This window comes from Heliangelus exortis, chromosome 3 (assembly GCF_036169615.1).
Source record: "Heliangelus exortis chromosome 3, bHelExo1.hap1, whole genome shotgun sequence".
NCBI classification, from domain to species: domain Eukaryota; kingdom Metazoa; phylum Chordata; class Aves; order Apodiformes; family Trochilidae; genus Heliangelus; species Heliangelus exortis.
The window spans coordinates 105,820,045-105,845,321 of NC_092424.1; positions in this window are offsets into that span (position 1 = coordinate 105,820,045).

Consider the following 25,277-nt stretch of genomic DNA (forward strand, 5'->3'; position numbering starts at 1 on the left):
CATTCATCCAGAGCAAGCTGCAAGCACAAGTAAGTCAAGTGGCTTTTGGGCTATGTTCCAGTAGGCACAAGAGGTCAATTTCTGCTCACAGTTACATTAGTGCAAATTCACTGATTTCAATTAAGTTATTTGGTTGTGACTACAAGCCAAGTTTGGCCTTGTCTACAGACTCGTAACTCACAAAATAGCAATTTTCTTTTCCAGTAACAGCACTGAGAAACAACTTATACAATGATTTCTTATCTATTTTCAATGACAAAGGCCCAGGTTAAAAAGTCATAAATCTGGCATTTCATTTTTTTTTGTTTGTTTGTTTTCTCAGAAACATAAGCACAAAATGCATTTGTTTGGGGTTTTTTGTTTGTTTGGGGTTTTTTTCCCCTCTCCATTTCTCTCACACATTTAAAAAAAGAGACATCCTACAAAGAATTATCTGCAAACACATATAGAAGCAAATTATCTTCAGACCACTGTAAAAGGGAGCTTTAAAAGGGAGCTGTAGCTTGAACATTGATGACAAAGAAAAGAGAAGTATGAAATGAGCATAATAGCTGGGTCTTTGCTCATCTAGAGAATGACAAGTAGCTAAGTAGCCAGCATGGATTTACTAGGGGGAAATCTTACTTGACTAACCTGATATCCTTCTACGAAAGCATGACCAAAGGGTTAGATGGAGGGAGAGTTCTAGAGAGACAGGGATCTACTGGAGAGAGCCCAATGGAGAGCTATGGGAATGATTAAGGGCCTTAACCTTCTGTTCTGTGAAGAAAGGCTGAGAGAACTGGGGCTGTTTAGCCTTGAGAAAAGAAGGCTGAGAAGGGATCTTATTAATGTCTATAAACTTTTGAGTGTATCAAGAGGATGAGGCCAATCTCTTCAGTGGTGCCCAGTATAAGGCCAGTATACTGGTGCACCAGTATAAGACAAGGGATAGCAGGTTTAAACTAGAACATAGGAAGTTCCACCTCAACATGAGGAAGAACTTCTTTACTGTGATGGTGACAGAGTACTGGAACAGGCTCCAGGGAGGCTGTGGAGTCTCCTTTTCTGCAGACTTTAAAAACCTGCCTGAATACATTGTTGTGTGGCCTGCCCCAGGTTATCCTGCTTTGGCAGGGTGGTTGGACTAGATGATCTCTAGAGGTCCCTTCCAACCCCTAACATTCTATGATTCTATGTTTCTATAACTTGGGGAGTTCTTGGACTCATATATTCTAAGCTCAAATATGACAATTGTGACTTGGTGTTCTGAATATCATAAACCACACAATTTTCCCCAACAACTGTTAGAACAAGGCTAGATCTTCTATATCTGATAACTTGACATTTTAAAGATGGAGAAGTGAGGAGACATTTCTTTTAAGGCTGACATTTATGAGACCTATCTATCTATCTATCTATCTATCTATCTATCTATATGTATATATGTGTGTGATCTAGTCATCTCAGTATAGGCTCTTCCAGAGTGTAATACACAAGACAGATTTCTAAAGCAGGGTAGGTGAATGATGAGCCCCACAGGGGAATGGCATGGAGCTCTTGGAGAGACTCCATGGGAGAGCCATGAAGATGATCAGAGGGCTGGAACACCTCTCCTGTGAAGACAGACTGAGAGAGTTGGGGTTGTTTAGACTGGAAAAAAGAAGGCTCCAGGGAGAACTTATAGAAGCCTTGCAGTACCTGAAGGGGCTACAGAAAAGCTGGGGAGGGACTTTTTACAAGTGATAGGATAAGGGGGAATAGTTCCAACCAGAGGGTATCTTTAGGTTAGACATTAAGAAGAAATTCTTCAGTGTGAGGGAGGTGAGACACCAGCACTGGTTGCCCAGGGAAGCTGTGAATTGCCCCATTCCTGGAAGTGTTCAAGGCCAGGCTGGATGGGGCAGTTGGAGCAACTCAATCTAGAGGGAGAAATCCCTGGCCAAGGCAGAGGAGTTGGAACCAGATAATGTTTGAGATCCTTCCAACCTAAACAATTCTATGGTTATATGAATATGTACTATATAATAAGAAAGCCCAGATGCTTGCAATACTCTACACAGATAAGTTTAATCTCATGAGGGTTTTCCCCAGCAAATTGCTCAAATATTCATTTTACTGTTAAAATGTGCATCTGAGTTCTGATATAATTTTTCTGGCTTCAGTTCTTTCCCAGAGCTGGCAGAAAGCTTTTTTTAATTTGGAGGGGAAAAAAAATTAAAGAAAAAAATAAAAAACAACAACAAAATAAGACCTTTAAGAAGAGTCAGTAATTCCTGCAGGAAATGTTTCCACTTTTTCTGTACTTGTTAACAAATATCCTTCCTTGGTTGTTGGCTTCTGTTATGACTTTGTTGACTTTGTCCTCATGTGGTTATTATGAATTGTGATTATGTCATGTCCTAGCCTTTTCTTGGATATACTGCTGATGGAGCCTTTTTAAGCCTTTTCTGAACAGAAATTTTTAAGACCACATATTATGTGTGCAGTTTTCTTCTGAACCTCCAAAACTTTCACTTGTTAGTGAAATATGAGCACTGGAAATAAACACTGGTTTTCCCCCTAGTGTTGTAACCAGAAGTAAATACTATTTCTCTCCATAAAATTTTACTTTTAATTTTAGTGCTTTGTGAAATATTTCAAATCACTGTGTGTGTGTGTGACAGAATCTGTCACTTTCAAAGCTTTTACTTTCCAGAACGTGTTCTGTAGGAAAGTTCCAAGCTGTGTTTCCAAGCTATAAGATGCTGCATTTGATTCCCCTCAGTTTAATGGGGATTGGTGAGCAATATAATACTATAATGCTAACATATTATTTATTCATCTTATATTTTTTGTGTTAGCTTTATACTTAATCACTTGTGATTTTAAATTTTATTTGTAGATCGCTGATAAAACATATTTAATATTAGTACTCAGGTAGATGTCCTTTTAGGACAATTGAGTTCTAATCTGAGAGGAATTTTTTTCTTGATAGTATTCCTGGGTTATGAGCGAGTTTTAACTGATGCATTGTGTTCAAATTCTTGTGTACATATTAACAGAAAAAGAATAGAAAATAACTTGGCAATTTGGATCAAGTCAAATAAATTAAGTTCCTTTTCTAGTAACAAGATTGTTATTATATAGTTACAAGGAAGGAACAATTAGAACAAGCAATTGGGTGAAAAATGTCCCTGTGTCTCACCTTCTTAAAGTTTTGAAGGAACAAAATGGACATGAACTTTGGTTGGTGAGGGTGCATGTTAAACCAGTACTAGAGGCAGTGAAAAAAAAGTGAAAAACAAAACTGAGCAGAAGATAAAAGAAGTACAATCAACATAAGCACAGCAGGAGAGTCTTTGAGTTCCTTGGATAAGAAAAAGGGTGCTCTTGTAGAACAGCAGTTTTACTCTGTGCTTGATTTATATTCTGCCCCTTCTATGGAATCAATTGCTTGAATGCTGGCAAGAGCTCTGTACTGCTCCATTAAATGTAAGACCCACTGTGCTACAGGGCACTGATTAGCATGGACAGGGACAATAAGGCCTGAAAATTCATTGCAGCCATGATTTTAAAAACAATCAAGTCAGAACTTAACAAAAAGCCCAATTAGTGCCCAGATATCTTGGCATTTTTTAATTTTTGTTTGCTTTTTTTTTTTATCTAGCTGTGGCGTTAGCATTGTTAAAGTATATTAAAAGTAATGTATAATTCCCAGCATGTAAAATGATATTACAAAATAAATATTGTAAATTAACTGTTCTCTGTGCTGTATTTGCAAACCAAGATGTAGAAATACACTATGTGTATGACAAATGAAGATCAGCTTACATTTTTTAAGTGATTGTTATATATACTCTGCAAATGAATAATGAAATAAGATTTTTCCACCCACATACATATGATCTATTTCTGATGAGTTAAAATTAGTCATTTCAATTATTCTTTTTAATTTTTCCCCCTTACAGATTATTCTTGGTCTTTGGATGCATTTAACAAGATTCATTTAATGTATCATTTTTATACCATAGGAAACAAAAAAAACAGTTAGGACTTTTAATATCTTTTGTTCCTTGAAAGGAAATTACTGAGCAAGTATTAGAGTCTAGGATCCACTGAAACATGATCTTAAGGGTCTTTAAATGAATACATGTAAAGCGTAATGTCATTACACTTCTATAAAATTAGAGTTCTGGACTTTGATATTTTTCATCTTTTTTTTTTTATGTTTTCATAACTTGAAATCTTATTTTTGGTGAAGTTTTGCATGTATGCAAGCTTTGTGTTCAGCGGGAGTGTTCTGTTTCTACAGTCATGTTACAAACCCATTTAATTTAGAATTAATGTTTGCAAGGAGAAGGGTAATTTGCACATTTCATTTTGAAGCCTGAACAAACTCACAGACAGCATGATCTCACATTCTGTGCTTGGACTCTTTGGAGAGCAGCACCAGTTCTTCCATTTTGGTCACTGCTGCCCTGTGTTACATCGTTTTAAAAGGATGGAAGGGAGCAGCAAGTAACATGACTACACACTTGTCTGGGCTGATCTGATCTCCTGTAAGGAGTGAAAAATTGTGATAGACTAGGAAACTGTATGAAATTTAGGAAGTTGCCAGGCTGAGAGTAAAACTGGACCTGGTCTGAGATGAAGCAGTGGAGAGATGAAGATAGCTTCAAATCTTTTGTCCAGAGTTATCTCATGCAGAACATCTGAGTTTCCAGATTTCAAAACTGTATTCTGTGTTTTGTTACAGTAAAAGTAATAGTGCCAATCCAAGGCCTTTTTTTTTTTTTTTTTTTTTTTTTTTCTGTGTGTTCTTTAATAAAATAGTAAATACAGATTGCACTTAGACCTCTGTATTCAGTTGGTGCCCCTATTGGAATGCTTAGATTATCAAACATTGTGAAGGAACATTGCGTGAATGCTATTATAATGTCAAAGATTGCTATAGATATAACTTCTGTTACCTAATGGTGGGAAGAATAAGAAAAAACACATTCAAAAATGCATATTTACTGTAGAAATCAGGAAAAAATTGTTTTAATGGTAAAAAGAGTTAAACAAAGGAACAGGTTGTCTTAGAATTTTGTAAAGCTTGTGAAAGTCTTCAAGAACCAGCTGGATAGCTGAAAGACAGGAATGACATAGGTGAAGTTGATCCTGGGGAAACAAGATAACTTAGAGTCCATGGTTCTGTAGGTATGACCCAAATGCTTTTAGACCATCCTATTGAATAGTAGTGGGCTATTACAGGAAGTTAGTAAAAATGCAAATGTTCACTTTCAGGGCAATTAGTAAAAACATAAACATTTTGTTCTAAGAGCTCCAGCTAAAATGCAGCAGAAAGTGGGAGGAGCAGAGATGCAAGTCAGGTCAGAGCTGCTCACTCTGTCTTGAGAGTATGTGCTGGAAGACACTGATCATTTCCCCCACTCCCTCCCCAGATCCCATCTCACTTCTAATGAACATGTTTCCTCAAAACCAAGTAAACAGTATCTATGTTAAATAAGAGACTGGATGTGGCACTCAGTGTCATGGTCTAGTAACTGCAGCGGGAGTGGATCAAGGGTTGGACTTGGTGATCTCTGAGGTCCCTTCCAACCCAGCCAATTCTATGATGCTATGATTCTATAACTACCCTCTCACAATAGGCAGAGATTTCATCTGAGCAGCAGCGCGCTGCAGAAGGTGTCATAGTGTGCCTAAGAGATATGACTTCTTGCTTAGTGACATCACCATAAAAAGCTTTTAATTATCATCAACAAGGACTAATATTCTCTTTTTGTGTTGGCATTATGAAGAATTTGCTCCTCTTTCTCTTTCCAAGCAGCTATTATAGTGCTTCACTGTGAAAAGTACTTTGGTTTAATATGAAATGTTGAAGAGCAAAACTAAGGTGATGCTGCAGATGCTACCACTTTTATCTGGCCTAAGCTGTGTCTTCCCTGACTGAGTATATTTACTCTTACTCCCTGTAAATGCCTTAACAGGGGACAAAATAAAAGCAGAATAAGGTGCTACTTGTGCTGTTATACTTGTCCTTTCACACTATTCTCCCACCTGCTTGTTTTAGTTTTGATACTGCTAAAGACAAAACTCAGTGATATTTAATCCAGAAGTTCAAAACTGAAGTCATCGTAGGATGTTTTATTGTATTTCTCATTTCATTAATCTTTCTCTATCATCTATTTACTGGATATGAATTGTAAGAAGCACTGTGCCATATTTGCGTGTTTCAGAAAAACATTTTGCATGTGCAGGCAGCATATGGCAAATGTAAAAAATGGTTATGAATAAATCATGAATCATCACAATTAATAATAACTGATAAAGTCCTGAAACAGCCTTTAGCTGAGCAATCTGAAGGAAGAAGAGAGAGTGCAAAATGCCTTGGAGTAATGTCTCTTTGCTTAAGATGTGAGCACTCCCACTGCCTTGAACATTGGATTTAGCAGGAGACTGTGTGGAGCCAGCTATCAAAATGGTTTTAGTAGCAATGACTTTAACAGAGCGTATGTTCTCTTGGAATCTAATGATAGAGGAGGTGGTGAGAGGAAGACAGGGGGATAGATTGCTCAGGGGATTTGTAATGGGAACATCAAGATAACAGTTGCCAATTTAATTGCACTTTTCATCATATGATCTCAGAGTGCTTTTCTCAGAGATTCATCGTTTTTATGGCCAGAAGGGACCATTAGATCATCCAGCCTGACCTCCTGTTTAATGCAAGATTTCATCCAGTTATCCCTGCACAGAATCCAATATTTTGAGTGCTTAGAAAACTGTACAAGTATAATTCTATATTTTTCACTCATATTGAGAAGAACTTGCAAAGGGAGAAGTTTTAATTTAAATGGCTTTTTTTTTTTTTTTTTTTTTTTTATAAATATTGCAATCTGAAGAGAGCTGCAAAACTAAATGCACAACTATATATTGTGCCAACGAATACTGAGTGTGTGAAGGCCTCACTGTTGAAGGGGCTGCTGAGATGCACCATTTTTTTTCCCTCTAATAAAAATCTATTCACATACTTCCAACTTTTACATTAGTATTTACATTTATACTAAAACTTCTCTCATCTTAAAGAAGTTACATTTCTTTTCTGCACTTGATTGGGCAAAACATTTTGGTTCTTTATTCTTTTGCTGTGTTCTGAGAGCTTGGAAAACCTGCTCAGTTATGAGGAGGACGTTTTTTTTTAGGACCACCTTATGTGGTCCTTTTTTTTAGGAAGGAAGAGCTCTTAGCTCATGGCTCTGGTTCAAAGACACATGGTTTCATCTTCTCTTCCTTTTTTCTCCTTCCTTATGCCAGCTAATAAGCCTTTCATTCACGTCACCATTATTGCCTAGGCAACTGCAATCTGCACCACAGGTAGCATTTCCTTGCTTATGATGCCACTTCCCAGAGTTTTGGCCACAGAGGGAAGCTAACACTGCTTGATGCATTTTGGAGGACACCATTTCCCAGATAGCCAGTTTGCACTTTAATCAAGCAGATCTGTCAATCTGGTCACAGAAACAGACCTATAGTTTCTTTCACCTCTGCATTTCTTCTTGAGATGCATAACCTAGTCAACTGGGGCAAGAAAAGGTGTCCATCTAATGAGACAACTTAATCCAGATATTCTGTGACCAAGGCTAAAATGAACAATTCTGAAAGCAAGCGGTAACATTCATCTCCTGGTGGTTCACATTATGGGAAAAGGATATATAGAAATTTCTTCCCTCTCTTTTGCACTGACCAGATGTTGCAATCCATCACCAAAAATCAATACCCACATTATTTGTTTTTTTCCTATACTACAGAATCTCACCTCTAAAAATTTTCTAAGATAGTATCCCACTCTGAAATGATCCCTGTAACAGCAAGAAGAAGGGAAAAAATAACCATACTCTCAGCTGTCCTAATTTGTCAATTCTAGTCCGGTTCTACTTCATCAGAAAGTCCAAAATTAACAGAGCACATTGTAAATGTAAGATCACAGCCATAGCATGCTAAACTGGAAATAATCACTCAATTAATTTGTTTGTGATTACATCATGGTGACAATGGTAAATTTGATTTTTGCGTGGCTACAGATAGAACAAATGGCAAAGATTGAGGACACATTCTTATAAATTTTGGTATAATAATATGATAATTTCTTTTTTTTTCTTAAATTATAGATTCATCTCCTTCTTCTGGGAAACTGAGAGCAGCTTCTTGACGCTGTTCTGTTGTTTTTTTTTCCTCTCATCAACTCAGAAATAATGTAGAACACAATGATTTTATGCAGAATTTGGGAACTTGCATGTCAAAATCTCAAGAGACACAAGTAAATAGTAGAGGAATGCTTTATCACAGAAAACTTGTCATTTGAGACGTATTAATTATAAACTTTATGCTTTTCATATAAATCAGGAGTCTGTGGTTGCAAGAACAAGAAATAAAAAGCAAAAATCTATTATGTACCTGAGTGATCAGCATTTTGAATTCCAGCCAATAGGTGCTTTCTGACAGTGTTTCGATGTGTCAGTACTGAAACACATAAATTTTAATATAATTATTATATATATAATACAATTAATATAATTATTAACAATTAAAATCTACCCTCAGAAGATTTGAGGGTGATGATAGGTTGGGGGAAGCTATTGATGGGGAAAAGGTAGGGTATCTCAACAGGTTGGATAAATGGGTTAACAACTCTCATGAAGACCAACAATAGGCAACATTTCAGACTCATGAAATAGGGAGTTATACCGTGACTACACAATAAAAAGCTGATCTATAAATCCTGTTTTAATTGATACCTGTTCTGCCACATTTCAGGGACAAAGGTGGGAAGTTCTTATTTTATCTATAAATCTTAATTTAGAGATAAATGTAAAAAGTCTAACCATTCTAACTTACATTCTAATTATTTGCCATTACACCACATTGGATGTGACAAGTTGCTCTAATAGAATCACTCAGGTAATTCTTTAGGGGCAGAGGACAAATTAATAGCACAAAGCTCAACAAAAGTTTTTGTGTTGTATTCAATATAAAGACCTGGAGCATTCAAACAAAATAGCCAAAAATCTGTAGTATATAACTTCTCTTATTTGCTGAATTCAGCAAAATTGTCACCAGCATTTTTACCTTTGAAATCAACATATGGTTGCAAGCTTCAAAGACACTACCTGTGCTCTGATTCACCTTATAGCAGCTACATTTTTCCTGCTGAAGTTTCCGTACAGCCTTATAGAACTAAAACATATGTTCTCATTATGCAGTTTGTTTACCACATAATTTCCCTTCTTTAAGAGAATAACACCTCTGCTACCTGAGTGGGATTTTTCATTAAAATAATGAGCCATGTAACACCTTGGATGATGCAATTAACCAAAGATGGCAGAACACTTCATAAATTAGAATTTCAACATGCTACAAATCAAGACTTTTTAAAATACCATTATTCCCATTTTCCCTGAGGTTTAGATTGAAACCTACTTGAGTTTGCTCAAGTTCCTCTTTGAAAAACTGAGCATAAGCAATTTCATAATGTTGCCCCAGTAGTGGCTCACACTGTTCAGTGACTGCATACAGTTCCTGGATGTCTAAGTCTAGTAAGAAGTTTGACTTTCTGCCCATGTAAAGTAACACCTCTACCAACCACATAATAACACACTAAACCTGCAGAAGCTGCAATGGGGACACCCACCCCTGTGACACTGCAACCTCCTTTTGAGGACATGGCCCTTTTCCTAGGGACCGTGATGCAGAGCTGTGATCAAACCCCTGAACTGTGTTTGACTTCAGGTGGCAAGAGAATCCAGCAGAAAGAAAAATAAAAACCTTTTGTATCTCTTCATGGAATACTTGACAACCAGACTCATTTAACTCATACATATTTATTAATTTTAAAAGCTTTTTGGAAGTCATTTGACATTTCATTTAACATACTTGTGTTATTTGAATGCTTATTTCCAGCGTTAAAAATCTCTTCTAATTGTTGCAGAGGCATAATTAGGACTATACCAAAGTCATTCCACATATGAAGTCAGATCTTATGTGACTGTGAAGAATATACATGTAAATATGTACATACCTATAAGACATGTATGCACACATGTACACTTGTCACCTTGAGTTATTCTATCTTAATTAATATTCTAGAACTTTGCATAACATAAGAATAACCACATGAATTTGCATGGGCATTCATTAGGACACTTTGACTTCTGGGACAGAAGATATCTGACTCCACCTGCAGTAGCTTTTTACGCTCTCTTTATAATCAGTGGAAATATACCAGCAATTCCAGGGAAAAAAATATCCTCTTCTACCTTATGTAGCTGCATTGTTCAGATGAGTCCTGTGTTAAATCTGTCTGTTCCCCTGGGCAAATCTCCTATTACTTAAAAAAAGTCTACACAAGTAATCGAAAAAAAAGATATCTGTAGGACAAAGTCCTCTTCTGGACTTCAGTATGCATGTTTTCCAGTCCTGCTGGTAAATCTAGAGAGCTAAAGATTGAAGATTTTATAGGATCAAAGACACATTGGCAACAGTGACAGACAAAAAAGAAAATTTAGTAAAAATTTTTTGTAAGTTTCTTCTTGTAAAATTATAATTTTTCATATCAGAACTTCTGAAGAGAATTTCTTTGAAAGTCCCTAAGAAGGTTTCCATTCAAAACAAGAGTAAGACGTGAGCTAAGAAAAAATTGGTATAGGAGACAGTAAAATCTAGATTAAAGGGAGGTAAAATAAAAAATCAGTAAAGAAATAAAGTCAACATTACCAAAAGCAGAATGTCTGGATTTGCATTCTGAGAAAAACACGTTTTGTTGGGTTTTTAATTTCTCTCTTACGTCATCCTAAAGGACTATAAAATGCTTGATGTGATGATGATGATAATTATATTATTATTTTTATTTGCTTATTATTCATTATTTAGTATTACTGTTTATTATTATTATATTATTATTATTTTATTATTTATTTATTACATTATTTTATTTATTATTTCAAATGTTGAATGCTTTCTTTTAAACTACCATCTTCTAGGCTAAACTCTTTGAATATTTTAAACAAATAATTTATTTTTTTACTTTTCTAGTTTTAAACAGAAAACCAACTGAAATATAAGAAAACAGAAACATTCTGCACTGTCTAAAAAATAAAAACTAAAAGGCATGCACATTTTAGGCCATCCTCCAACATCGTTATCCACTCAGCTACTCTCACTGGCACATAACTGTAAAAAAAAAAGAACCAGTTTTGTATTAATATCACCATCCTGTCTTTTCACAGATAGCTAGTACTATCCAAAATAGATGTATGTGCTTGAAAGATTAGTCTTGTTTTTATATGCATAATGTATCAACATCATTGCACAGCTCCAAGCATAGTTAATTTTTATTTAAAATGAAGAAACATAATGAAGATTGTGTGCTGGAAATGTCATAAGGAACTGTTTGTGTATATTACCCACTTTCAATTTCTGTGATTTATGTGATGGAAATCATAAGCATGCTGTGAAAAGTGAAGCTCAAGACTTGAAAAATATAAAGCTGAACACCACAAAGGACTTCAGCATCTGAGTTTCTCTGAGAAATTACTTTACTGTTATGAAGGTAAAAGAAAAAAGTTTACCTTAAGTTCATGCTTGGATTTACTGTAATGTCCTTAGATTTCCTTTTTGATTTCCTTGATCTCAAAATTACAATAGAAATCTGGCACCTGTAGGAGTAACCTCAGCACACAATACTACTTTGATTATTCAGGAATTCTTTTTTAAACAACTCTTGATTATGAAACATATCCATAATCAGAATACTCCTCTGCACATGATTAATCTCCAAAAAGCCACATATTTAAAAGAGCTATATAATTAAAACTAACTGTTATCCTTGGCCATTAGGAAATGATCATCTTATCAGAGCTGCAGAATGCTGACTGTAGTATTACATGGGTCTGTTGGGAGTATGGTTGATGTATTAACATCTCTGGTTAAGTATAGATTAACCAGATGTAAATGTTACATACCACTTTTAATTTGTGCATTCCTAAGGGATAAAAGTTTTATAATGCATCCAGCTGTGAATTGACACTCAGCATTGCAGTGCTAGTGTTAGCTGCTTTCTCCCAAACAGTCAGGACTGATTGTGAAGTGTGGTTTATGATATTGGGGTTTTTGGTCCTTTTTTAGTTGGCTGGTTGGGGTTTTTTTGTTTGTTTTGTTTTGGGTTTTTTGTTTTGTTTTGTTGGGTTTTTTTGGTTTTTTGGGTTTTTTGGGTTTGTTTTTTTTTGGTCTTTACAGTAGTTTAGCTATAACTCCAGTATGTTGTTTTACAAACAAAGATCATAAATCATGGAATGATAGACTGGCTTGGATTGGAAAGCAACCTTCAAAGATCACCTAGTCCAACCCCTCCTGTTGTGTGTGGGATCATATTTCACTAGGTCAGGTCACTCAAAGCCCCATTCAACCTGACCTTCAGGTCAGGTGGGATTTCACTAGAACAGAGTAGAGGAGAAAAATCACCTCCTTCAACCTGCTGGCCAAAATTCTTTTTGTGCAGCCTAGGATACATACAGTTGGCTTTCTGGGATCTGAGTGCATGATGCCACTTTGTGTCTAATTTTCTTCCACCAATACCCCTAGGTCCTTTTCATCAGGGCTGCTCTGAATCCATTCATCCCCCAGCTTATACTGATACTGGTGATTGCCTTGACTCAGGGGCAGGACCTTGCACTTGTTCTTGTTGAACTTCAAGAGGATGCACTCCATGCTGATGATTTTCCTCGTAGCTATGAGGAAAAGCCAAGGAAAATAAAATACCAGAACCCAAGATGTGTTCTCCATCTTTAAGTCATGCATCTGCATGTTGAGTTTAATCCCCATGACAGGTTTTCATCATGTGAAACATGGGGAAAATATACTCAGAAAGGCAATCTTGGCTAATTCAAACTACTGGAAGAAGGGATTAACAGCAGAAGGTTCTCAGGTTTGCTTTGCCGAATTGATTTGTAACCCAAATTGACTTGTAACCTATATGAAAAGCCAAGATCCATAGATTGCTGTAATCTCTTCCCTTGAGAACAGTTCCAAGGTGTCTGTTTCTGCTTGACCAGCTGGAGTATAAAAAGTGTGTTTGTAGTGGCTGAACATATGAAGACATGGTAAAGATGTCTCTTAGGGTTGGGGAGGCTGATGACCCTAAACTACATAATTATTTTCTTGTCTCTGAACATTGAGGGGATTCTGTAGACACTTAAACTAGAAATGTGGAGGTTTATGGAAACTTTCTGGTGAAAGCAGAGACAGAAAAGAAGGAATTAATCTCCTTTTAATGAACCAAGACTCAAGTTGGTGATGATGTCTACTTAAAGCCATGAAGAAATAATCTTTCTTTATACAGTTAATGAAATAGATAGTAGGCATGAAAAACTGAAACTCAAAATCTTTTGAAGAATGTTTTGAAGCAGTCTTTAGGAAACAGCGTGGTTTCAGACTCATCATGAGATACTGAATAAAAGCCCAATTCTTGTATCAGACAGGAAAACAGATTAGCTAAACTTTTCTGAGCCTAAAAATGAAACTTTTTCAGTGAGGACCATCTACCAGATGAACTGAAAAAGGCAATCTTCTCATAGAAGATCATCTAAGGTAACAGGACGATGTGGAAGTTGAATTAAATTTATGTAGGAAAACATGCATCTGACATTTCAGCATGTATTTCACCAAATGTAACAAGATTGTTTCAGTGTAAGGCTTTTTATTATTTTTTAATATTAGAGACGATGCAATCTCAGCTGGTATAACACAGCACAGCCCCACTGAAATCAGTGAAGCTACAGTGATTTATAGCAACTGACGCTCTCATCCTGTATTTTTACATTAATAAGCTTAGAAAAGCTATTTCTTCACAAATAGCAAAGCTAATTGTCTGACCCTTCAGCCTCACCTCTCTTTATAGCTGTCTTGGGATTAACAGAAAAGAGTTATGAGAAACAAGTGGTTTCAGGACAGGGTTAGCTGAACCTCTGCACCACTCAGGTTTTGCTGAGCATGACTGTGCTACCCAACAGGGGCCCGATGCCAGAGCAGCTGAGGTGCCTTAGTTACTGAAGCTGTTGTATTTCACATTACAGCCACGAGACAGCTCCAGAGCTGAACTTCAGCATCCGTGTGCAGGTGGGTCCTGGGAGTTCATGGGGAACTATCTTTGACCTTCCTTGTCTCAGCATGGAAGCTGCAATGTTTAGACAGGGTCCTGCTCTTTTTGAACTCTTTTCCCTTTGTGGGCAGGACTGAATGGTTTTCAAGCAGGAGTGTTTTATTCCATTCAGAAACTTCAGCTGGTGTCTCTGCCCAGCTTTTTTCCTAAAAAAAAAAATCCAACCCTCTTCTCAAGCACTTGGCAGCATACATTAGAAAACACAGACTGTAAAACAGTGATGCATACCTTTTATATTCTTCTTCTTCATCCATCTTGCAGTTATTTACAGCTAAACCTATGTTGCACTACAAGTCAAATGAGATAAATTTTCCTCTTAAGTTACTGGGGCAGAACTAAATCAATCTGCATCCCCTTAGCCAGCCCAGATCCTGCTGTCTTTGGGTCTTTCAGTCTTGTTCTCTTGTTCAAGCTACCTTGAGTGCTCCCCATGAGAGTGGGCTGGAGCCATTAAGACTGTTATCTCTAGTATTGCCTCTTAATGACCCTTAAGTGTTAGCTGTTAGGCACCAATTAGAAAGGCCTCCTCCCTCTTTCTCTAAGTGGGTAGGCTCTATTAACTTGACAAATCCTCAAGGTGAAATATCTATTGGGTACAGATTAAAGTTGTTTAGGGGCTTTTTCTTCCCAGAAGGAGCTGATTCAGCGAGACCAATATGCTTATTAAGAATATATTGCTTTTGAAAAACATCCAGAGAAATTCAGCCAGAGCTTAATGAAACTGCTTGCTTTTCTGCTGACGCATTCAGTGGGGAAACCTGACTTCCTTTACCCTGTGCAGGCATACGGGAATCACACCGTGGATACTGCCAGAAAATCTCAGTGCTTTAATGACATGGACCTGAGAAACTACAATTTTTTAGATCAACTTTTTGAGTCAAGTGTGTATTGATGACTTCAGTGATTTCAGAGCCTTCTACACATCCTATCTAGTTCTCCATCTCTGTGTTGCTCAGTTATGCCATAGCCTCACAGATTCTCCCTCTCAGGCACCATGTAGAAACCAGAAAAATGCAAGTATCCATGGCTGACCTGAAGACCTGTATTTTCAGGTTCAACTCCATTTATTTTTACTTATGTCTTGTTTATTGTGTTTCATTAAAACTGTATTGAAACAGTTCTTTGGTTTTCTTTCATCATGAAAAACTTCAGCCTCTCTCCTCTCCAAATGATGAAATTTTCTGTGATCAGGAATTGTAGCTTTTGATTTCACTTCTAGTATTACAGTGTTGAGTAAGAGACTAGGAACCTGCTCACTAATTGTCAAAAGACACTCCTACCTTTATTATACATCTCAGACATGAGCTTATGAAAAATAATTCTGTATCACTATTGTAGTGTATTATCTGCTTTGTGCCCATGATGCAAGTGTACAGGAAAATTTTATACCCATCATGAAAGTTGCATCCGTTTGCATCAAATATGGATCTTTTTATGCAGATAAGATTCCCCACTGCTTCTATTACATCTTGCTGCTAGAAACAAATACCTGCAAATTCTCTTTCCTTCAATGTGTTGGGGATTTCATTTCTATTGATGACAAATGCTATTACACAGTAAGGGATTACAGGAATTGATTTAGAACAAAAAAATATGAGAAGGATTATATATGCAAATGGAGGAAGAAAGGCCAAAAGAATAGTTTAGAATGCAAGAAATGCTGACTAGAACACAGAAATAGGAGTGTACGTGCAATAAATAGATAACATTTCTGATAGTGAGAATTAGACTCTATGACAGACACCTTGCAAAAGCGAATATACTCAATACTGGAACAGTCTTTGCCACATGGGAAAATTTTTAAATAGTAATGTGAGAAGAATGCTAGGGTTTTGACTATGTTATTCTGTATAACTTTCCAGGCCATGTCTTCTGCTGTCACAGAATGCATAAATTTATTTCAGTGTAGCTTTGATCCATGCCAGGATGTGAGTTTTGTCCCTTCCTGACTGGATGCTTCTGATCAGTCATCTTCTTCATCACAGTAAAACCAGGGAAAATAACTGGGGTCAGCTAAGCTCTCTTACCAATACATGTGCTTTCAGATGTCTTCAGGATGAGACCTAGTATTTCAAATTTTGTTCGGTTGAGAGTTTTCTTTACCACTTTTAATGTGCATAGCTGATTCAGCTTCAATAAGAAGATGCATGATTGTTCCTATGTATAGGTCTCATGGCACTACAAGAGCAGAACAGCATGTTAATTATCCAAGCAGACAATCAGCCATTCAGAGAGAAAGAGAATAAATGCTTTCTTTCCTATGAATAGGCTTTTGAGTAAAGGAATCTCATTGTAAAACCTTTGCTTTCCATGAGAAAAAGAGCTTCAGGAATGATGAAGAAAGATGATGGAGGGATCCTGCATCTACTGTAAACTGCATGAGTTTCTCAGGGCTGCTGACAGAATCATTTAACATACAGATATTATTTGCTTATAGTTTGTCTCTGTATCCCTTTTTAGGTTTTTCCAAAAAACATAAACTGACCGAATGAATTAGTCCATCCCACATACATCATACTCAGAATAAAGCTAAGAGATCATGAGGATTAAGTTCTCTTCTTCCATGACCAGAACCTTGGAAGGACTCCATCTATCCTTTCTCTGATCCTGATCTGTGCATTGCTGAATCCTGTTCCCATCTGCCCCTGAATCCAGTCCAGGACTTTCCCAGGACCTGTCCTTCAGCCTCAGTGGTGACATGAGGATAGTTGAAGGGTTAGTGTCATATTAGCTTTATATATATTTGAACACATTTGTTTATATTTAATTATTTTGTTTTTCATCATTATTGTTGCATTAAAGGTTCTTACTTTAGTTTACAAGCCCTAAGTCTCTCTCCCTTATTCTCCTTGCTTTCTCTTTCTGGGAAGGGAGAAGGGTTAACAGAGAGCATCTGTCAGTCCTTTCATACCCAGCCCAATGTTAAAGCTTGCAATCAGAAAGAAAAGGATTCAAGAAAATAGTTGCACAAAGGGGTTTTTTTCTTCCTACAACGTAATTCATCATGAAAGTGTGCATACTCCTTTGTAGTTGGAAGATAAATTTGTGAATTTGCCCTACAGATGCATGACACAAGCCCTTTTTTTTCTTTTTTCATGATTTCTTCCTTTGTTCAGTATTACTGCAGAGAGAAAAATAAAAGAAGATACAATTTTTTTCATGCACATGGTGACACTTAAGTCTTCCCATGTGCAACACTACACACTGAAGCATATGGCAGTCACTGATTCAGTCTAAAAACATATAACAGCAATAGGAACAAAAAAATAATACTAAACAAATACCTACCCAAAACCAAAAAACAGTGCTAAGAGATATAGCCACTCTTTTATCATTCAGCGAACTGTGAGGCCACTCACTACAGCACAGTCTAAAATACTGCACTGGTTTTTTTATGGAAACATGGATGCATGAAGTGCTTATACAGGCTAGTTCTGCAGTGGGATGAAATCCATGGTACAATAGGGAAAACAGAAGCTCTGCACACAGAGGAGATTCATCCTTCTCACTGGAATATTTGGACTTCAACTAGATGGAATTCTCACTTAAAATGACAGCATTCAGAGAAAGAAAATCAAATCTTGATTTTCTGCAGTTCATATGCACCATAGGAATTTTAAAGAAATAAATTACTATAAATAGTTAAATTCTTGCCAATGTTTCTTCAGTGATTATTAAGGAAACACGTTGCAAGGTGCCACATTAGCTGAGAAGAGAAATAGTGTGGTGTTTCTTTCCCCCAAACTCAGTAGCATTTTTTCTTTTGGAATGTGTTTTTCTCTCTCTTCTAGCTGCCTGTGTTACACGTTCCATTAGCAGTGAGAGAGGTGTTGCTCAGTTCTTCCAAGAAGAGTGGTCATATATCTTCCTTATAGATGTACATGATTAGGTAATAAAAATCAATTCAAATGTTTCCAAAGTAATCAAATAGCCATTGGTTGAATTTTTCATCTGACAGCAGAAAAGTATAATGTATAGCACAGTATAACAGAAAGTGCTGTGTTTTATAGTAGGAATACATGGTTATTTTTCACTGAAACTCCTTTCAGAGATAATTACCTTGTTTATTTACTAATGATTACTCCATATACAAAGCTCAGAATAGGATTTTCTCAGGGAAAAAACCTGCTGTTAATTTCAGAAAGAAATTTTACATTTTTCTCTGTATTTAGAAATTATTAGGCAAATGATTTGTCAAGTTGTATCTAGGAGTTACTTTTACTGATGTTGATTTTTCAGTAGGAAAAGAGAGAGGAGTAACAAGGATAAAATCTGTGAAAGACTCCAAATGGAGAACATTTATTTCTATTTTTCCTAATAAACAAGCTTAGTAAGTAAACAGTTCTAAACTTTAGCACAACCTCCTTAGTCAAGATGAATACTCTTACCAGAACTGCCATAATAATCATATTTAATACTCTCTCTGGGCCTGTTACATAAAACTTTAATGAATAATTTGTCAACACTAGACATAAATCTCTCTGATGATGCATATCTTAATCTTTTTCATAATTTGCAGGTCAAAATCTATTATGCTTAATGCAAAAAAAAAAAAAAGTATCTAAGCACTATTAAAGATACCATATTCAGATAGATTTATTGCACTGAGATGCATCCATTCACACTGGATGTTTCTTATTACTAGCAAATATATATATATTACAATAGGAGATTCAAACTGCATCTTTTCTTTCATTACCCATCTATATTATAAGATTTCCTGGGTTCCATTTAATTTATTACTGCTTCTTGTTATGCAAGGAAAGCATCTACTTAAAAAAAATCTACATATCAGATTTTATGAAGACATCATACTGGGAGAGAGATTATTAAAATGTGATTTATGTTTCTGAATCTGAAGCAAATCACCTGATTGTGATATAATTTTGAAAAGAAGCTAATTTCCCTTGCTTGTTTTTAGCATATTGTAATTTAAATTAAAGGTAAGTTTTCCTGCATTTTGTGACTTTCAGGGCCATTTGACAAGACTCCTTTTAATCTCGGTGTGGCTGTAATAATTTTGTTTATTTCTTGTACAATGGTTTTCAGTTTTTTGTTTGTTTTGTTTTGCTAGTTTTTTTTTTTTTTTTAGTAGACTGAAATTAATGGTGTCACCTGTATTTTAGGTTGTTTTACTGATGGTTTTGCCCAGTTAATTTTTCCCAGAAAAGTTTTCAATTAAACCCCCGGTGATAGGAGGTGGAATTCTCCAACACTAATCTGGAAATTCTTCCCCCTAATCACTGGGGGGGTTAATTGAAGGCTTTTCTGTGGAAAAAAAAATTGATTGGTATATAACCAATCAGCAAAATATTATGAAACTAGAAGGAATTCTACTAATGTTGGGCTATCTGAGGAAAAGAATATTGGCTTATTTGAAAAAAAACAAACCTCCCAAGGAACACGTTAAATGGGTTGGCTGACTGGAGGAAGAATTAATGAGCTCCAAGGCAAATTCTCCCTGCCTTTTAACAGAACACCTTTCTGAAAGGGCTCTCTTCTAATTTCAGCAAGGCATGGTGTGTCCAGTGCTCCTTCGTGATGAGCTATGAGAAAAGGACAATGCTTTAGTCCCAGTCCTTACATCGTGTTAATTGGCAGATTGGCTTCTTTGCCTTTGACGTGTAGATCTATAGTGGTTAAAAGCAGGGAAGGTTCCGTTTCCAAAACAGCAGTTTTCAAAGAATTAAGTAGTCCCTGCCAGTATTTATTTCAGACTACAAGCAAAATGGACAATGTCAGAGCTCTGAAGAACTTCAATAGGTTTATTGGGTAGTATGCATCACACAGTTAAATCATGGAACTGGAAAAGATGCAGATTTTGTATTGAATAAAAATAGAATACTTCAAAACCCAGGACTTGAAGCTCCAGCATTATTGAAATACGTTCTATTAAATGTAAAATAACATTTATTCCCCAATCAATAAACTCCTCATAAATCATATCCTGGTGTGAATGAATTTCATAGATTACATTACAAACTGTTGATATGCATCGGTTGTTCTTTGCAGATCTGCTGCTTTAGCTTAATGCATTGATCAGCTAACAGCCTATGGATTCAAAAAGAAGAAATAATTACTGAACTATAGTCCCCCATTGATCTTGCAGTTTCATAGCTAACCAGAAGCAGATTTGTTTATTCTGATCCACTGGGCACAGACTCTAATAAGTCTTTTATCTGTTTTTCAGCTGTGTCTGAGAAATCGTTTGGCAAAAGTGAACGAGGAGTCCTACTTTTTGCAGGTTTTATGAGGGTTTTTTTTCTGGTATTAAATGCACAAATTTGCCCCACAATTTGCATTACTGTCTGCACAGTGGGGCCAGTTAATGGGAGGAATGGAAATACATTCTCCCATACATACTACACAACCAGGTGGTTCTTGTGTTTATTCATCACCTAGATTCAAAACATTCCAGGATGAGAACCTAATCTAAACTGCTGTTCAAAATGAAAAAGCCACCACTACCACATCCTCCTTACAAGGAGCACTTAAGGGTGGCAGTGCTGATTACAAATTCATCCATCAATTTTCTTATCAGTTGAATGGGCAAAATCAATACTTTTCATATCATATTCCTCATAATTTCTGTTGCCAAAATCTTTTTTTTTTTTTTTTCTCTTTTGCTATAAGGGATTACTTCATTACCAAACTGCTTTGAGAAACACTTCCTACACACATTGTGCAATTCAAGTTACGAGAACAACCAGATTCGATGCTGAGACTGAGAGGTTACATAGAAGCCAAGCAGCTGTAGTTTAGCAAATGTAGTTTAGCAAAGATCTGGAAAGCTACCAGTTTACTACTACTTTTTTGGCTGAGGCAAGAAATTACTATAAGAGTTTTTCTGCCTTAACTCTCTGTAAACAACTGCATGTCTCTTTTGACCACCCTCTTGTACTTAGGGAAATCCCAGAAGATGACAATATGGTAATCTCACAAACATTCAATAAAACACAGAATTTATGTTACCTCAGAAGTCTAAGGAAATAATTGATGGCTCCCTAAATATATTTTACTATCAGTAGTTAAGAATATTATTCTACAAAATACTTGAGGAAAACATGATTTATTAATACCAAAAATGAGAAGGAGTGATCATATTTCTTAAAATGCTTCAAAAGTTATGTAGGATATATGGCTCATTAAACAGACTTTTCAACACAATCACTGATATCTATACACAGTAACATATATTCAATAAACATTTAGCCATCCATTTCCCATTATCACTCAATGAAAGCAGGACATCAGACTTTCTTCTCCTAAGAAATCCCGGAACCTTCAAGGAAGGAAGGAAATTATGTATATACATTTGTCAAAATGATCATTAGCTTTCAGGATAAAAGAAATTCACATCATGGCTCTGAAGAGATGCATCATAACATCTAAAATGTTGAATAAAATACACTGGCATTTCAGATGTACACTGAAGTGTACATAATAGATCTGATTCCTTCATTTATTTGGATTTCTTTGACCATTCATATTAAATTTATTGTGCAAGCTAGAAACATCATAAATAAAATTACTTCTAATCAATCACATCCAGTAATAATTTTTCCCTTTGATATCCAGATATCAAATATATTACATATTTTTCTGGTGGATTTCATTAAGATATCTGCAGTCATTGTCTTTCTGCAGCTTTTGAAAAGGAAAAATACTCTTACTGAGAAATAATGGATTTAGCCAACTGAAATTCACTATGAACAAATTAATTCTAAGTTATTAGACAAATTTAAGGAGTGTGTTTCACATTATACATGATACGCATTATATATTTGCATATATATTTAGCCTAAAATGCTTGATGAGCCAATGCTACTTGTCTCCAACCCCATTTCCTACATACTCAGTGTACATACACTCACTTCTCTGATAAATTCATCCTGTAACTCCCTGCAGATCTTACACTACTCTTGGAAGCTCTTTTTTTTAGAAGTGTTTCAAATCTGGACCTTTTATTCTGAAAACTTATCACAGTTATATCTCTGGTCTGGAGTGGGAAAGCTTGAGGGGTTTTGGGTTTTAGCACTGCAAAGGGAGAGGGGAGTTCTGGAGTAAATTTATCCCTACTTTGTTACTAAATATACATGGTTTGCACTGCTAAACTTCAGGAATTTCCCCAGATAACTGCAAGGTATAAACTTGAAAACACAGCACTGAAATAAATCAAGTAAGAAACTAAGACTGAGCAGAGCACTGCCCCTTTTTTACATGTTCTAAATTTAAATTGCACAACACATACCACTTATTTGAACTCAAATAAATGTTTAGCTCTTTTTCACTTTGTTATTTTGATTTTTAGGCTACATTTAATTGAAGTCATAAATAAAAATAATTTAGATGGGGAGACAGTGGTCATGTGATCCAACTTCCAGCTCAAAACACTCATCAATTCAAAGTTAGACCCAAATGCAAAGCTAAATCAGGTCCCTCTGACCATTTCTTAGCCATGGATGGATATACCACAGCCTCCCTGGGCAATCTTCTCCTCCTTTGAAATTCTTAATTAAAAAACCAAAACAAAACAGAAACAAAACCAAAAAACCCTTCCTAATGTCAGAATTTTCCTTGCAGAAAATTATATCTGTTCTCATCTTTCCACAGTGCACTTCTTAATAAAGTCTGTCTCTGTCTTCTCTGCAACTTCCTACCATGTATTTAAGACAAAAAAAATATGATGTTCCTTCTATGGTAATATAGCAGTTTTTATTTATCATTCTTCCCACACATCTTCTTCCACCACCAAAATTTTATTTAATTGAGTAACTGTAAGAGAATATTTTCTGTGTGTTTCTGCAATAAAGCTTCCAGATGTATGAAACCATGATGTATTGCTTAAATTACATATAATTTAAAAGTTAGTAATTGCTCAAATTCAAGTGATCAAGATCCTCTGTGATCAAGAAGCTCTTCTGCAAGCAATGAAAGGTATTTATAAAACATACAGTTTTGTTTTGTTTTACTTTGCTTTCAAATACCTGTATGCATTTACTCTTTCACATTCAAGAATGACATACTCTGAAATACACCTGAAAGCATCAACTCATTGTGATTTTAACTGTAATAAAAACTGTAATTTCCAAAAGAGAAACAGCAGGTGATTGTTAATATGAGAGCAGTGACTACAATTAGATATTATCAAATGCAAATTTCTTATCAATATTTTAGAAAAATATCTCTCGCTATGTTTTTTAAAAAGGCTGTATTTCAAAATCAAATCAAAGCTAAGTTAAGTGACTCCCCTGAAAATCTCTTATAAACAATAGCAAAATTATTTTGTTATTGTCAAATAGAATTAAACAGACACAAGCAATATTGTTATTTTGCTTTTTCAGAAGTAAATCCAAAGTAACATATAGTGATGGGCTTATCATTTCCTGGTAAATCAAAATAAGTTTTCTAAATAAAAATATTTTGATTTTACCTTATATTTCTAGTTGTCTTTTTCCATTATGAATGTTATAACAGAGATATAATCTAGCACTACTGACTATTTTGCAGAAAGATTTTATTAAATGTTACTGCAAAATAACAGCTAATTTATTTAACTGAATATAGAACAAATCATACTTTAGCCAAGCAATTCTTCAGCAAATCCATTTAAACAAGTCTTCCAACACTGAGCCACTCCTACTGCAGCCATCCATATAAGCATGGTTTTTGGTTTTTTGGGGGGGGGAAAAATTAACAAAAATTTCTAATAGTCCTGGTTCCCTCTTGCTCATTGACAGTAAACTAATCCAGGATCAATCCAATCAAATGAGACTACGATATCTATTCCTACATATTTATATATGAATTAAAATTATGAGATCATAATTGTAAAATTAAGCATGAATAAATGGCTAAAAGATAAAACTGTAAACTGAAAGGCTTATAATGATATCAAGTCTATCTATGTGTCTGTAACAAAACTACTTTCTAATCCTTAGGAAACTAAAAGCAACAGAACAATAAAGACAACTTGCATAAATTATTAACCTCAACTGCAGAATTTTATCACAGGAAATGAAATAAAGCCTTGGAGAAAGTTAATTATTTCACTATTTTGATACTGGAAATAAATTATTTTTCTATTCTCTGAACTGCAATATAAGAAAAGAATAATCAGTTACAACATTTCAATCTTACAGTTCAGTTCTGGAAGACTCTACCACCAAACCCATCTCTAGTTTGTTCTTCTGAGATCCTATGAGAGAGATGTCAGCAGAGCTGCCTGGTAGATGGCAGGATGACAGCTTCTGATAACAGGTCACAGCTGATGACCTCAAGTTTCTTTGGATTTTAAGCACAGAGACCGTGTTAGATGTACAGCACAGATCCAGAAATGTATGTGCTTATCTAATCACCATTTGGATTTCAGTTTGCTATTGAAAACCGTGGGTAGTTTTGGACCCAAATGTGAACTTCTCTAGCTTCCTGGAGACTCTCAGGAGCAGATGAGCTCATCTTGCAGCTTTCAGATTCTCTCTTCTCTTCTCTTCTCTTCTCTTCTCTTCTCTTCTCTTCTCTTCTCTTCTCTTCTCTTCTCTTCTCTTCTCTTCTCTTCTCTTCTCTTCTCTCTCTTCTCTTCTCTTCTCTTCTCTTCTCTTCTCTTCTCTTCTCTTCTCTTCTCTTCTCTTCTCTTCTCTTCTCTTCTCTTCTCTTCTCTTCTCTTCTCTTCTCTTCTCTTCTCTTCTCTTCTCTTCTCTTCTCTTCTCTTCTCTTCTCTTCCTGGTGTCCAGCTGTTGTCTGTCCCCTTAATGAACTGTCCAGTCACCAAGCAGTTTGAAAGCCTGAATATTTTTTTCTGGTTTGCTATTGATTTTCTTGGGTTTTTTGTCATTTGAGGGTTAGGTTTTTTTGCCTGTTTGTGGGTTGATTTTTTTCTTTGTTTGTTTTATTTGGTTGGTTGGTTTTTGGGTTTTGGTGGTTTTTATTTTTCTATTTTTTTTTCTTCTATTCTCTTACCAAATCACAGCCTTTAGAGAATGACAGCAGGTCTGTGCTGCTTCTATTTCATGAATTGAAGGCAGAGCATCCTCTCAGACACCTTGACTTCAGGAACATAAATAACTAAGTGAGCAGCTGAGGAAAATACTCACTTTATATC